This window comes from Dendrobates tinctorius, unplaced genomic scaffold (genome assembly GCF_039654945.1).
Source record: "Dendrobates tinctorius isolate UK_male_01 unplaced genomic scaffold, ASM3965494v1 ptg000035l, whole genome shotgun sequence".
Lineage (NCBI taxonomy): Eukaryota > Metazoa > Chordata > Amphibia > Anura > Dendrobatidae > Dendrobates > Dendrobates tinctorius.
In genome coordinates, this window is record NW_027361703.1 from 63,793,015 (window position 1) to 63,806,083 (window position 13,069).

General features: G+C 44.0%; 1 long non-coding RNA gene across 1 annotated transcript; it reads right to left on the reverse strand.

Annotated features, from left to right (window-relative positions):
* Positions 1-508: 508 nt before the first annotated feature.
* Positions 509-1,133, reverse strand: LOC141087841 (uncharacterized). The gene is made up of 3 exons (XR_012231744.1): positions 907-1,133; positions 722-790; positions 509-633 (listed from the first exon to the last, which is right to left on the reverse strand). It is a non-coding gene; the product is annotated as an uncharacterized lncRNA (long non-coding RNA).
* Between the last annotated feature and the right edge of the window lie 11,936 nt (positions 1,134-13,069).

Genomic DNA, 13,069 nt, shown 5'->3' on the forward strand with positions numbered 1-13,069 from the left:
GAATCATGAGACTACAGAGCATACAATGTGGAGGGAGCATCCGCCAAACCAAGGCCATGTTCCTGCACCTTATTATTTAACTCCGCCTAGGCAGCGTGTAAATGAAAAAGAACCATATTTTTTACAATTGTAGTTGTGCCATTTTTTTTTTTTTTTTAAATTTTGTTTTGTATATATGTTTAAATTTTTTTAATTATTCAAATTGTTTAAGTTTTTTTTTAAAATAAAAATGTAATATTTTACATGAATTGTGGTGTCGTTTACTTGCCTTTGTTTTGTAGTAGAACATTGATGTTAACAACACTTAAAAGATGGCTGTGCACATGAACATCTTTTACTAAAAGTAATATCCAGCCACGTATATAATCAGAAAATATAAAAATTTTTAGTTATGATATATTTAGAAACTCTTTTTTTTAACATCTTTTACAACATCAGAAACAAGGGGGTTTAACCAAAAAAACATAAATAAACCAAAAAAAAAAATAAATTACTGGCTACTGCCACCCTCTTGTACACCTGCCAAGAACCTCTCCAGCATCACTCCGTGAACGTCCATGGCTGCCAGAGTGACAGCCATAGCTGCTCTCATCCGCCGGTGAGAAGCCAGCAGTGCCTGTGCTGTTGGTATTTCTGTGGATGAAAAGAATGTAAAATGTAAACCTGGCAACTATAGAGACAGTTGAAACAAAAGGTACATGGCTTTTGTTTTTATCCTTACGGTATTGGGTCTGAACTGTTCTTTCTGGGGAGGGGCTAATAGCCCACCCTAAAGCACTGGCACCAACGGCTATGAGAAAAAAAAATTGAAATTTTACACGGCAACACTTCCTCCTTTCCACAGACAAAAGTTAAAGAACCCCTTTTTTTGTTATTTCATGTTTAAAAATAAATGTCTTTACTTACCGGATGGAGAGGCCACATCTATATCCTGGAGTGATGATGGAGATGGGCTTGAAGCGGGCAAAGGGGTAGGTGGTGACCCTGTTTGATCCATCGTTGATGCTGGGGCTATTGGATCATCCTGCGATGGCGGGCTTGATGGTAATGGTGGTTCTACAGATATGGAAAACAATCCATGGATATCTGCATGTTATATGCTGTTTTTAATTGAAACCCAAAAAAAAAAAGGATATTGTTCTGCGAGATGCTACATCGTCACCGTTATTTGAATAAGAACACTTGAATAATAACAATAATTTATGTTATTCTCCACAGTGCAAGCTCATGTTTATTTTGTAAAAATAAAGGAAAATAGTATTCAAAATTCATTTCACTTTCACTTCAACACATTGCTATGTCCCAGCATAACCACATGGCATTTTGCAAACTGTTATAGTATTCAAAATTCATTTCACTTTCACTTTCACTTCAACACATTGCTATGTCCCAGCATAACCACATGGCATTTTGCAAACTGTTATAGTATTCAAAATTCATTTCACTTTCACTTTCACTTCAACACATTGCTATGTCCCAGCATAACCACATGGCATTTTGCAAACTGTTAACAACTCAACAGTTAGCGAATGCTGAACGTGCAATAAGAGATATGAAGCGTTAACGCACACGGTAATAGACAACATACAACTTAAAAGAAATTTTTCTCATATTCTGTCCAAAACACTCACCCTCTTCAATTTGGTTGTCGGACCTGATATTTGCTATGCGCTGGCTGGAGCGGTAGCGCAGATCTGCTAGTTTTTTTCGTATCTGCGTCGTACTGCGCTCGACCCCAAACCTGCGCATGAGGCCTCTTTTAATTTTTTTCAACACCCTCTTCTTATGAAGCATGGGCCGGACGTGTGTGGTGCAATCATAGTCCCTTGCGTCGATTTCCTGGATCAAGAATCGAACCTCAGGCTCTCCCCAGGGTACAGAACGCCTGGAAGCCATAGTGTTTAGATTAATTTTTTATAGGCCGCTGTTAAGCCGCCCACGCATGCGTCATGACGTCACGGCGAACGGGAACGCAGATGCGTCATAGTCCCACAGCCTCTTTGAGATCGCACCTTGGATGCATATGTGTGGGCTTAACCTCATTTTTCCTTCTGCCCATTGCTCACTCCACAACCATCACACCACCTGTTTTGCCCTCCCCCACATAACTCCCCCCTCACCATCACCTCCACCTCATTCGAAGTTATGTCCCCAGTACTGCCCCTCCCCATCACACCTCTGAATAAAGACAACACAAAATTGTATTTTTTTTTTAAATTTTATTAGCACAAACTTTTAAACAGGATAGCCAAGCAATCTTTACATAACTATATTTGATGCTGCCAACTCACAGCACCAGGCCCGTTGAAGTATTGGCAGTACTTATCTCGGCTGGCCTTTGCATCGTCCTTGGTCCTGCCTTGATTGACAGGTCGAAGTCCTGCTATAGCGGGATCATTCTCACGCCATTCTCCGAGCACCACGTCACCATTGCTGTCTGAGTCCATGAACCCTGGCGGACTGTAGGCTGCAGCATCGCGTTGTCGTAAAAAATTGTGCAGCACGCAACAGGCCAACACCACGGAGTCTATGGATTCCAGCTTCATGTTTATTGGAGTGTGGAAAACCCTGAAGCGGTTGGCCATGATGCCGAACGCATTCTCCACAACGCGGCGTGCCCTTGACAGCCTGTAATTAAAAATACGCCTTTCCTCCGTCAGAGTCTTTAGTGGGTATGGCTTCACAAGATGCTCATGAAGGGGGAAGGCTTCATCGCCCACAAACACAAAGTTAAGATTGGCGGTGGTGTCCATGTTGGTTGGCAAGTGCAGTTCAGAGTTCTTCAAGCGTTCACCAAAAATAGTGTGCTCCAAAACGCCTCCGTCCGAAACCCTCCCGTTCATGCCAACATCAACGTTTATAAATTCATAATTTGCGTTCACAAGGGCCATGAGGATCACGCTGAAGTAGCCCTTGTAGTTGTAGAAATAACTTCCGCTGTTGGCTGGTTGTGTGATGCGCACATGTTTGCCATCCAAGGCACCACCACAGTTAGGGAACTGCCAAATACGTTCAAAATCAGATGCAATTTTTTTCCATTCAGCCGCAGATTTAGGAAAAGGCATGTAGCTCCGTATACTGTGGACGATGGCGTTGCATGTCTCTGGGATTAACACGCTGAGGAGTGATCGGGAAACAGCTGCTGAAAATTGCAAGTCTTTCATTGAACGTCCGGTTGCCAGAAATCGCAGTGTGACAGCCAAACGTTCCTCAGCCGAAACAGCTGCACGCATCCGTGTATCCTGCCGTTCAATGAGTGGCCTCACACATTCCAGTAGGAGCTTAAATGAATCCTCCGACATCCGTAGATAATTGCGGAAATCCTGCGGATTTTTCTCCTGTAACTCCCTCACTAGATGCATGTGGGTGAATTTGGACCGCTGCTCAAGCCATTCTCTGGTCCACATGCGACGCTTTCGTTTGGAGCGCCTCTCTTCCACCCGAGCCTCTTCTTGTCGATCGCCCTCCATCAGTAAAGCTGCTGCCACAATCACACGTTCCGCGGTGGACATGTACATTATGTGCAACCTGCCCGGTAAAAGGAATACAAAAGTTATTTAGAAAGTTTAAAAAAAAAAAAAAAAAAAATAGAGGATCAAATATTACAAAAATATTTACTGACAAAGCCACAAAAATCAAACAATAGATGCGGTTTGCACTGCTAAAAGATAAAACATTAGATATAACAAATTGTAATAAGATTAAAATATTTTAAAAATGGGAAAAAAACAAACAAAATATATGTACCTTGCTAAGGTAATCCAGAAAACCAGATGGTAGAAATGCCAAAGATGAATCGCAGTTGTGACTCCGACAGAATCCAAAACCAGCCTATACACGATACTATACTCAGCACGCACAAAGGACCAGAATGAGGTGTAATAATCCAAGCGCAATGGAACAATAGATGGGGACGCACTGTGACGTTTTCATTTATTGCTGGGGTGATGTAGTGGCCACCAATCGGTGCTGGGGGGCGTTATTACAAATGAAACTTATTCCCGCCTCCGCCGCTGACATATGAGTCGCCAACGAGATCGCTCGTCGTTCATAACAGGGGTCAAACACAACGATTCAGGCACACCAGCGGGACGCCAACGATCAAAATACGGTCCTGAACGTTCGTGCACGATCAGCGACATCGCAGCGGGGGCCACGTCGCCAGAACATGTCACATGCAGCGACATCGTCAGCGATGTCGCTGCTGCGTCAAAAAAATCGAGGTCGCTTATGCGATATCGCGAGCGATCTCGCTTAGTGTGACATACCCTTTAGATACCCGATGTTTACCTTGGAAACCAGCGTGTATGCCGGTTTCCAAGGTAAACAGCGGGTATCCAGAAGCCGCGGCTCCTGGATACCCGATGTTTACATTAGAAACCAGCGTCGCTGATCCTGATCGCTGGAGGGGCTGTCTTGTGACAGCTCACCAGCGATAAGCCTAACAATGTCACAGTGATCCCATCCATGTCGGATCGTTGGTGGGATCGCTGGGACATCATTATGTGTAACGGGGCCTTAAGGGTACTAGCATCCAATAATAGTTCAAACCCCAACTGAAGGAACTCAGGGCTCATACTCATTTGCGAGGAATACGGACGAGTGTAATCCGATAAAAAAAAAAAATCGGATTGCACTCGGATCAATGTTATTCAATGGGTTACATCTCATCTACGATTTTTTTTCTCAGCTGAAATCAGACTGCATGCTGCGATTTTCTGTATATCTCAGATGAGACTCGCTAATGCAAGTCAAGGGGTGTGAGAAAAAAAAAATTGCACAGAACTCGCACCATGCGAGTGCTGTCTGATTTTTATGCACCACTGTCCTTTGAAAAGCCGGCAATTCATGTGCGGTGTACAGTAAAATCACACTGACAAGTTAGAAAAGAAAAGATACAGTATATACACATAGAATACATATATACAGCTCTGGCAAAAATTAAGTGACCACCACATCAAAACCCTGTCATGGGCAGCCCATTCTCGAGACCTGAACCCCATAGAAAACCTCTGGAATGTAATCAAGAGGATGATGAACAGTCACAAGCTATCAAAGAACTGCTTACATTTTTGCGCCAGAAACAGCATGAAAGACTGCTGGCAAGCATGCCAAGATGCATGAAAGCTGTTTTTAAAAATCATGGTTATTCCACAAAATATTGATTTCTGACCTGTTCCTGAGTTAAAACATTAGTATTGTTGTTTCTAAATGATTATGAATTTGTTTTCTTTGCATTATTTGAGGTCTGAAAGCACTTTTTTTTAAATTTTGACCATTTCTCCGTTTCAGAAAAAAAAACAACAAAATTTATTGCTTGGAAATTCAGAGACAAGTTGTCAGAAATTTGTTGACTAAAAGAACAATTTACATATCTATATAGAGAATCCTGGATCGATCCTGGCCCCCCTGGCTAAAAACATCAACTCTCAGCCACCCCCAAAAAGGCGCATCTTTAGGATGCGCCAATTTTGGCACATAACCTTGCTCTTCCCACTGCCCTGTACCTGTGGCATATAGGGTTAATAGTTGGGGGGTTGATGTCACCTTTCAGGTGACACCAAGCCCCGAGGTTAGTAATGGAGAGGCGTCAATAAGACACCCCTATTACTAACTCCATAGTCAAATTGTAAAGAAAACACAGACACCCAGTAAAAAAAAAAAACTTTAATTGAAATAAAGACACAGACTTCTTTATTACCCTTAATTAGCCATACTTACAACCACACCTAATCCATGTGAAATTCTCACGGTGATCAGCTGTGAATACACTAAGTATAAACTGCAATGCCCTCTTCACTGGCATTTTCCCACTGTCCAGAGGTCATCGCAGTTCAGGCTGTGAGGCAGCGCAAACTCTGTGACGTCACCGCTAGTCACCGAGACTGCGCTGGTAGTATCTCCTCATTCACCAGTGTTTTTTCATCAGGGACATCAACCCCCGCAACTATTACCCCATATGCCACCGCTTTAGGGCAGTGGGAAGAGCAAGGCTATGTGCCAGAATTAGCGCATCTTACAGATGCGACTTTTCTGGGGCAGCTGAGAGCTGATGATTTTAGCCAGGGGGGCCCAGGATCCATGGCCCCTTTCTAGGCTATTAACATCAGACGTCAGCTGTCTGCATAGCCATTGCTGGCTATTAATTATAGGGGGATCCCATGCCATTTTTTTTTACGTAAAATAATCTTTAAATACATGTCCAGTATTTTGCGCACACACACTATACTAATTGTATTTGTCACTGAAATCTATATATCTACCTATTCTATATGGATTTACTGTGTAATCCATCTCTCTTGTCGGCTCCTGCAGTGATTTTTAAGAATATTTTGTTTTAAAACAATGTGTAAAGGACAGAGATCTGCTGTATGTAAAAGCTCATGTTAACATATTTATTAATGACCTTGTAGAGCATAGAGAGTAGAATTTCAATATTTGCAGATGACACAAAACTCTGCAGGGTAATCAATACAGTGGAGGACAATTTTATATTACAAGAGGATTTATGTAAACTAGAAGAATGGGCTGATAAATGGCAAATGAGCTTTAATGGGGATAAATGTAAGGTCATGCACTTGGGTAGAACGAACAAGATGTATAATTATGTGCTTAATTGTAAAACACTGGGCAAAACTGTCACTGAAAAAGACCTGGGTGTATGGGTGGACGACAAACTCACATTTAGTGGCCAGTGTCAGGCAGCTGCTGCAAAGGCAAATAAAATAATGGGATGCATTAAAAGAGGCATAGATGCTCATGAGGAGAACATTTTACCTCTATATAAGTCACTAGTGCGACCACACTTAGAATACTGTGTACAGTTCTGGTCTCCAGTGTATAAGAAAGACATAGCTGAACTGGAGCGGGTGCAGAGAAGAGCGACCAAGGTTATTAGGGAACTGGGGGGTCTGCAATACCAAGACATGTTATAATACTTTGGGTTATTTAGTTTGGAAAATCGAAGGCTTAGGAGTGATCTTATTACAATGTATAAATATATGCGGGGACAATACAAAGACCTTTCTAATGATCTTTTTACTCTTAGACCTGTGACGGGGACAAGGGGGCATCCTCTACATCTGGAGGAAAGAAGGTTTAAGCATACTCACAGACGCAGATTCTTTACTGTAAGAACAGTGAGACTATGGAACTCTCTGCCATATGATGTTGTAATGAGTGATTCACTACTAAAATTTAAGAAGGGCCTGGATGCCCTTGAAAAGTATAATATTGCAGGGTATACACTCGTTTCCTTAATATTGCGTTGATCCAGGTCTGATCTAGTCTGATTGCCGTATGTGAAATCGGGAAGGAATTTTTTTCCCCAGTGTGAAGCTTACTGTTTGCCACATGGTTTTTTTTTGCCTTCCTCTGGATCAACATGTTAGGGCAAGTTAGGATAGGATATGGGTTGAACTAGATGGACTTAAAGTCTTCCTTCAACTTTAATAACTATGTTACTATGTTACTAAAATCGCATTGCATATGCATGTCATACGAATGTTCCCTTTAAAAAAAGAAAAATCGCACAGAAATCGCATGACACTCGTCCGTTTTTTCGGTCCGGAAATTGGACCTTTTTTTTCTCGCATATGGGTATGAGCCCTAAGTAGGGACTGATTAGAGGCTTTTGGCCTAATGGCTTTTCTAAAAATTCCAAGAATTTTCTCCATGTCCTGCCGTAGATTCTTGTTGTTATGGGTTTCCTACTTTTTAGCATGGTGCAAACTTGCCCCAGTGAAAACCTCCTGCTACTTAGTACTGCCCTTTCAAATGCCACGCTGCTAGATGGAAGTCCTTTACTTGGGTGTGGAATATTGGCCCCTACATAAGAAGGTCCGGGATCTCCAGCAGGATTCATGGATCTGAAAAGGATAATGTAATTAGCAGAGAAAACTAAAGGTCTTCTTGGCCAGAAGGGGGCAAGCAATCACTCTCGCTTGATCCTCCCCGATTTTCTTCATGACCGTTGGGACCATCGTTACTGGAGGAAAGGCGTAACCAATCCTTAAGTCCCAGGGAATCTGGAGTCTACTGCAAAATGGGTTTTCCCTGATGTTCAGAGAACAGAACCTTTTTACCTAACCTGTTGTGTCTGTCGGCAAACAGATTTATTTTCGGCAATCCCCATAGATGGACTATCTTTTAGAACACTCTGGGTTTTACGGCCCATTCCCCATTTAAGTCTGTTGCAGCTTAGAACATTCTCTGCTCCCCTTATGCATAATGCCATAAAGGACAAAATATGTTCTGCCCTCTGGAGGATGTTTGCTGCTACCATTAGGGAGTGGGACCTTGCTCCCCTTTGGTGATTGACATATGCCACTGTGGCCAGGTTGTCTGACATAATGCGGACGTGGTGACCCAGGAGGAGAGAAAGAAAGCTTTCTAGAGCCTTTTCTACAGCCCACAATTCAAATAGATTTGATGACATTTCCAGCTCTAGAGGTGCCCAAGACCCCTGAACTGCCTGACCTGACCTCAGTTGTGCCCCCCAACCTGAGATGCTTGCGTCTGTCATGATTGTCGCTCACTGGCCTTACCCATGGGACTCCTGATGTAAAGTTCATCCTGTCTATCCATCATCTGAGGGAGTTCCTGACCTCTGAAGAAAGATCTACCCTTCCTTCTAAATGCCCTTTTGGCAATCTCCCATTGCAGCTGCCTGGAATGGAATTGGGCTCATTTGACTGCTGAGATGCAGGATGTTAAGATCCCTAATAGGGACATTGCTTTCCTCAGGGACATCTGTGAAAGTTCTATGGCTCCCGAGATTAGGTTCACCCCCTTCTCTACCTTGTCGTCGGGCAAGAAACAAGCCTGCACCTCGGAGTTCAGGACAAGGCCCAAGAAGGCCTGCACTCTTAGGGGTTGTAGCCTTGATTTTTTGAGTGTTCATCATCCAGCCCAGTTCTTGTAAGACTAATGACACCGCTTTGAACTGCATAGCACAGTGGTCCTCCGATGTTCCTACTATTAGTAAGTTATCCAGATAAGGAACGATGACTGTGTTCCGGATACGGAAGACTGTCATCTCTGCTACTACTTTGGTGAACACTCACAGGGATATTGACAAACCCAAAGGGAATAGCTCTGAACTGAAAATGGCTGACTTCGCCTTGAATGTATATGGCTACTCTCGGGTATTGGATAGTCCGGATGGATCGGGATGATAGTAAGCATCCTTTAAGTTGAGTACCACCATAAAATTGTGATGAAGCTTTATGGCTGTATTCACTGACCATCTTGAAGGTCTGATTCTTTATCTAGCGATTGAGACCTTTTAGATTTATGATGGTTCTGAATGGCTTCTTGATCAAAAAGAGGGGGTAATAAAATCCCCTTTCTTTTTGTTCGTCCAAAACCTCGCATAGGACCTGTTTGTCCACTAGGCCCAGAATCTGTCTCTAGGGCAAGTTGTTCTCCTGCCGATCTTCTGACGAGGGTTACTGCAAATGTTTGACGCGGCAGATGGTAAAACTATATTAAGGACCCAGGTGCTGGAGATTTTGTCCCAGGCCTGAACAAAGAGGAAAAGCCTCCCTCCTACTCCTGTTGTGGTGTCATTGTGAGGACTTTTTGGAAGTGGAGGAAGGACTGCAGAACATGAATCTGGACTCCCTTTAACCTCTATCTTCCCACTTCCATTTTTCCCCCAGAGGACACCCCCTATTGAGTTTTTTTCCTCCAAAAGGAAGATCTTCTCAGCTACCCTGAGAAATCCCTTTTTCCTGTCACCAGCTTTCTCCAGAATGTCATCCAACTTTTTACCGAACAAAAACTGGCCATCACACGGTAAAGAACATAACTTGTTCTTTGACTGCAGATCTCCTGGACAGACCTTGAGCCATAAGGCCCATCTAGCCACGTTTGATGGATATGCAAAGTAGGAATAAATCAATCCACAAAAGTTAATATATCAATATAGCAAAATGGATTTACTAAAACTTAACCTTTTATTAGGTATAATGTTAAAAAATATGACCAAAAATTCACATGAAAAAAACTTGAAGGGGGGGGGACAGTGAAAAACAGTGCCCCGATAACAACGAACGAAAAGGGGGTAATAAAAAGGTACTGGTAGCATCCTGACCTGATAGACCAGCTGACTATAGTTGCCCATGGGATTCGTTATCCATATGCCCAAATAAGCACCCAAACACTTAGGGTGGTTTAACATTTGCGTTTCCAGCAGCAGCATCGGCCTGCGCACGGCCGCCGCTAAGCCCTGCCCCTGCTGCGCCTCCTCCGGTAGCTCCGCCTAGGGGCGCATGACACTGCATGCGACCTGCGTCCCCTATCTTTAGCACTGACGGTGCACCGACCAGCGCCAAACACAACCTGTTGCAATTTGGTGCGCTCGGCGCACCGTCAAAAGGACACATGTGCCGTCAAACGCATATCTGCGCACGGCCTGCGTCCCTAGTGCTAAAGATAGGGGATGCAGGTCGCATGCAGCGTCATGCGCCCCTAGGCGGAGCAACCGGAGGAGGAGCGGCAGGGGGCGGGGCTTAGTGGCGGCCGTGCGCAGGCTGACGCTGCTGCTGGAAACGCAAATGAGAAACCACCCTTACAAATTGATTTTAACAATGTCCTCATCTTATAAGACCCATTTATACCATTTGAATGAGATCATGTTTGTAATACATATAACCACTTATCAGAACCAATAGTATAAAGTGCTCTAAGTGCTATTGCAACCATATAGTCATATATGAGGGAAAGGGATGAGTCTGAATATATCATATATGTGACCCTATATCACATCAATGCCCATAAATCCACCATATAAGTACCAATAGAAAACCACTGGGCCAAACAAACCTCGTCAGTGGGGTATATGCAGCACCATGAATGAAGCACTGCCACCAATGTACACCAAAATACAGCCAAATAGGTTATAGAATCATCTTCCTCATATCAAACATGAGCGTCCCTTGCAGGCATCGGTATTATAAGGTGTCATTAGTGACTTTTCATATTATAGACATACACCACCGTTCAAAAGTTTAGGGTCACTTAAAAATTTCCTCATTTTTGAAAGAAAAGCACAGTTTTTTTTTACAATGAAGCTAACATTAAATGATTCAGAATAGCTTAGTTACTCATCGATAACGGTGTTTCTCGGAACCCATGACAGAACCACGGAGAGAGGGGATCCGCCCTTCAGGGACAGGAACCTACAGATAAAAAGGGCGGTACCTCTCCTCCACCTTCACTTGGTTACAGAGCATCAGAGGGTCTCCAGGTTAGTTAAACAACAAGAAGCACCGTGCCTAACGGAAACACTCTACTAACAGTAAAATGTGCTCACCACACATGAATAAGCGGGTGCTGTCATGGGTTCCAAGAAACACCGTTATCGGTGAGTAACTAAGCTATTCTCTCTCAACCATGACAGCACCACGGAGAGAATTACAGAGATTGGTAGCTTAGGGAGGGACCACCGCCTGAAGGACCCTTCTCCCGAAGGTCAGGTCAGACGTAGAGGCTAGATCTAATCGATAGTGTCTAAAAAAGGTGGAAGGTGATGACCAGGTGGCCGCCTTACAGATTTGTTCTATCGATACCTCAGATCTTTCAGCCCATGAGGTCGCCATTGCCCTTGTGGAATGGGCTCTCAGCCCCTCTGGGATGGTATTTCCGCTGGATGAATATGCCAGGGCAATCGTATCCCTTATCCACCTTGCCAGGGTACTCTTAGATGCCTTGAGCCCCTTCCAAGGACCCTGGAAACACACAAAGAGAGCCTTCCTTCCTATATTTTTTGGTGGCCTCTAAGTACTGTACTAGGCACCTCTCTACATCTAAGGTGTGGAATTTTTCTTCCCCCTTATTTTTGGATTTGGGCAGAAGGAAGGACGGACTACCTCTTGGGACCTATGAAAATGTGATGATACTTTAGGGTAGATAGGCTGGGTCAGGTTTTAGGATGACTCTATCCTCTAGAATTTTTGTAAAAGGTGGCCCTGCCGATAAGGCTTGAATATCGCTCACTCTTCGAGCTGATGTTAGCTGATGTTAGTGCCACCAGAAGCACCGTTTTAGATGACAGGATTTTTAGGGATGCCGAGTGAATAGGTTCGAACGGAGGGCCTGTCAGTGTGGAAAGTACAAGATTCAGGTCCCATGGCGGTAACCTTTGACTAGCTATTGACCTAGATCTGGTTGCGGCCTTAATAAATCGTGCTACCCAAGGGTCACCTGCCATATCATGGTTATAGAGGGCGCCTAACGCCGCTATTTGTACTTTTAATGTGTTGACTGCTAGACCCTGTTCTAGGCCCTTTTGTAGAAATTCTAGGATCTTATCAATCTGAACCCCGTCCTGAACCTTTGCCCTCGAAGTGGATAAGAATTTTTTCCATGTTCTGCCATAAGCTCTAATCGTAACCGGTTTCCTACTTTTTTGTAATGTGGTTATCAGGTTCTCTGAGAATCCTCTGTCCCTCATCAGCGCCCTCTCAAATTCCATGCTGTTAAATGGAGGTTTGTAGCCTGAGGGTGTAACACTGGGCCCTGCGATAGCAGGTCCGGGAGATCCGGTAGGATCCATGGGTCGGTTACTGAGAGCAATCTTAGCCAGGAAAACCAGGTTCCTTTGGGCCAGAAAGGATCAGTATCATTCTCGCCCCGTCCTCCCTGACTTTTCTTAGGACCGCCAGAATGAGCATGATCGGGTGAAAGGCATATGTTAGCCTCTGTGTCCATGGGAGCATAAATGCGTCCAGAGCTAGAGGATTCCCCCTGGGGTCTGGGGAACAGAAGGTTTCTACTTTTTTGTTTCTGATATCGGCAAACAGATCTATGTCCGGGGTCCCTCACATTCTTACAATCTGTCGAAAAACGGACCACTTTAGTACCCATTCCCCTTGTCGTAATTGGGTACGGCTCAGAAAGTCTGCCCTTTGATTCTCCGTGCCCCGGATGTGTAGAGCTGACAGAGATAGCAGGTTTGCCTCTGCTAGCTTGAGGACTCTGGAGGATGTGTCCATTAGGGCTTGAGACCTGGTTCCCCCTGATGGTTTATATAGGCCACTGTGACTCGATTGTCCGAAAGAATGCA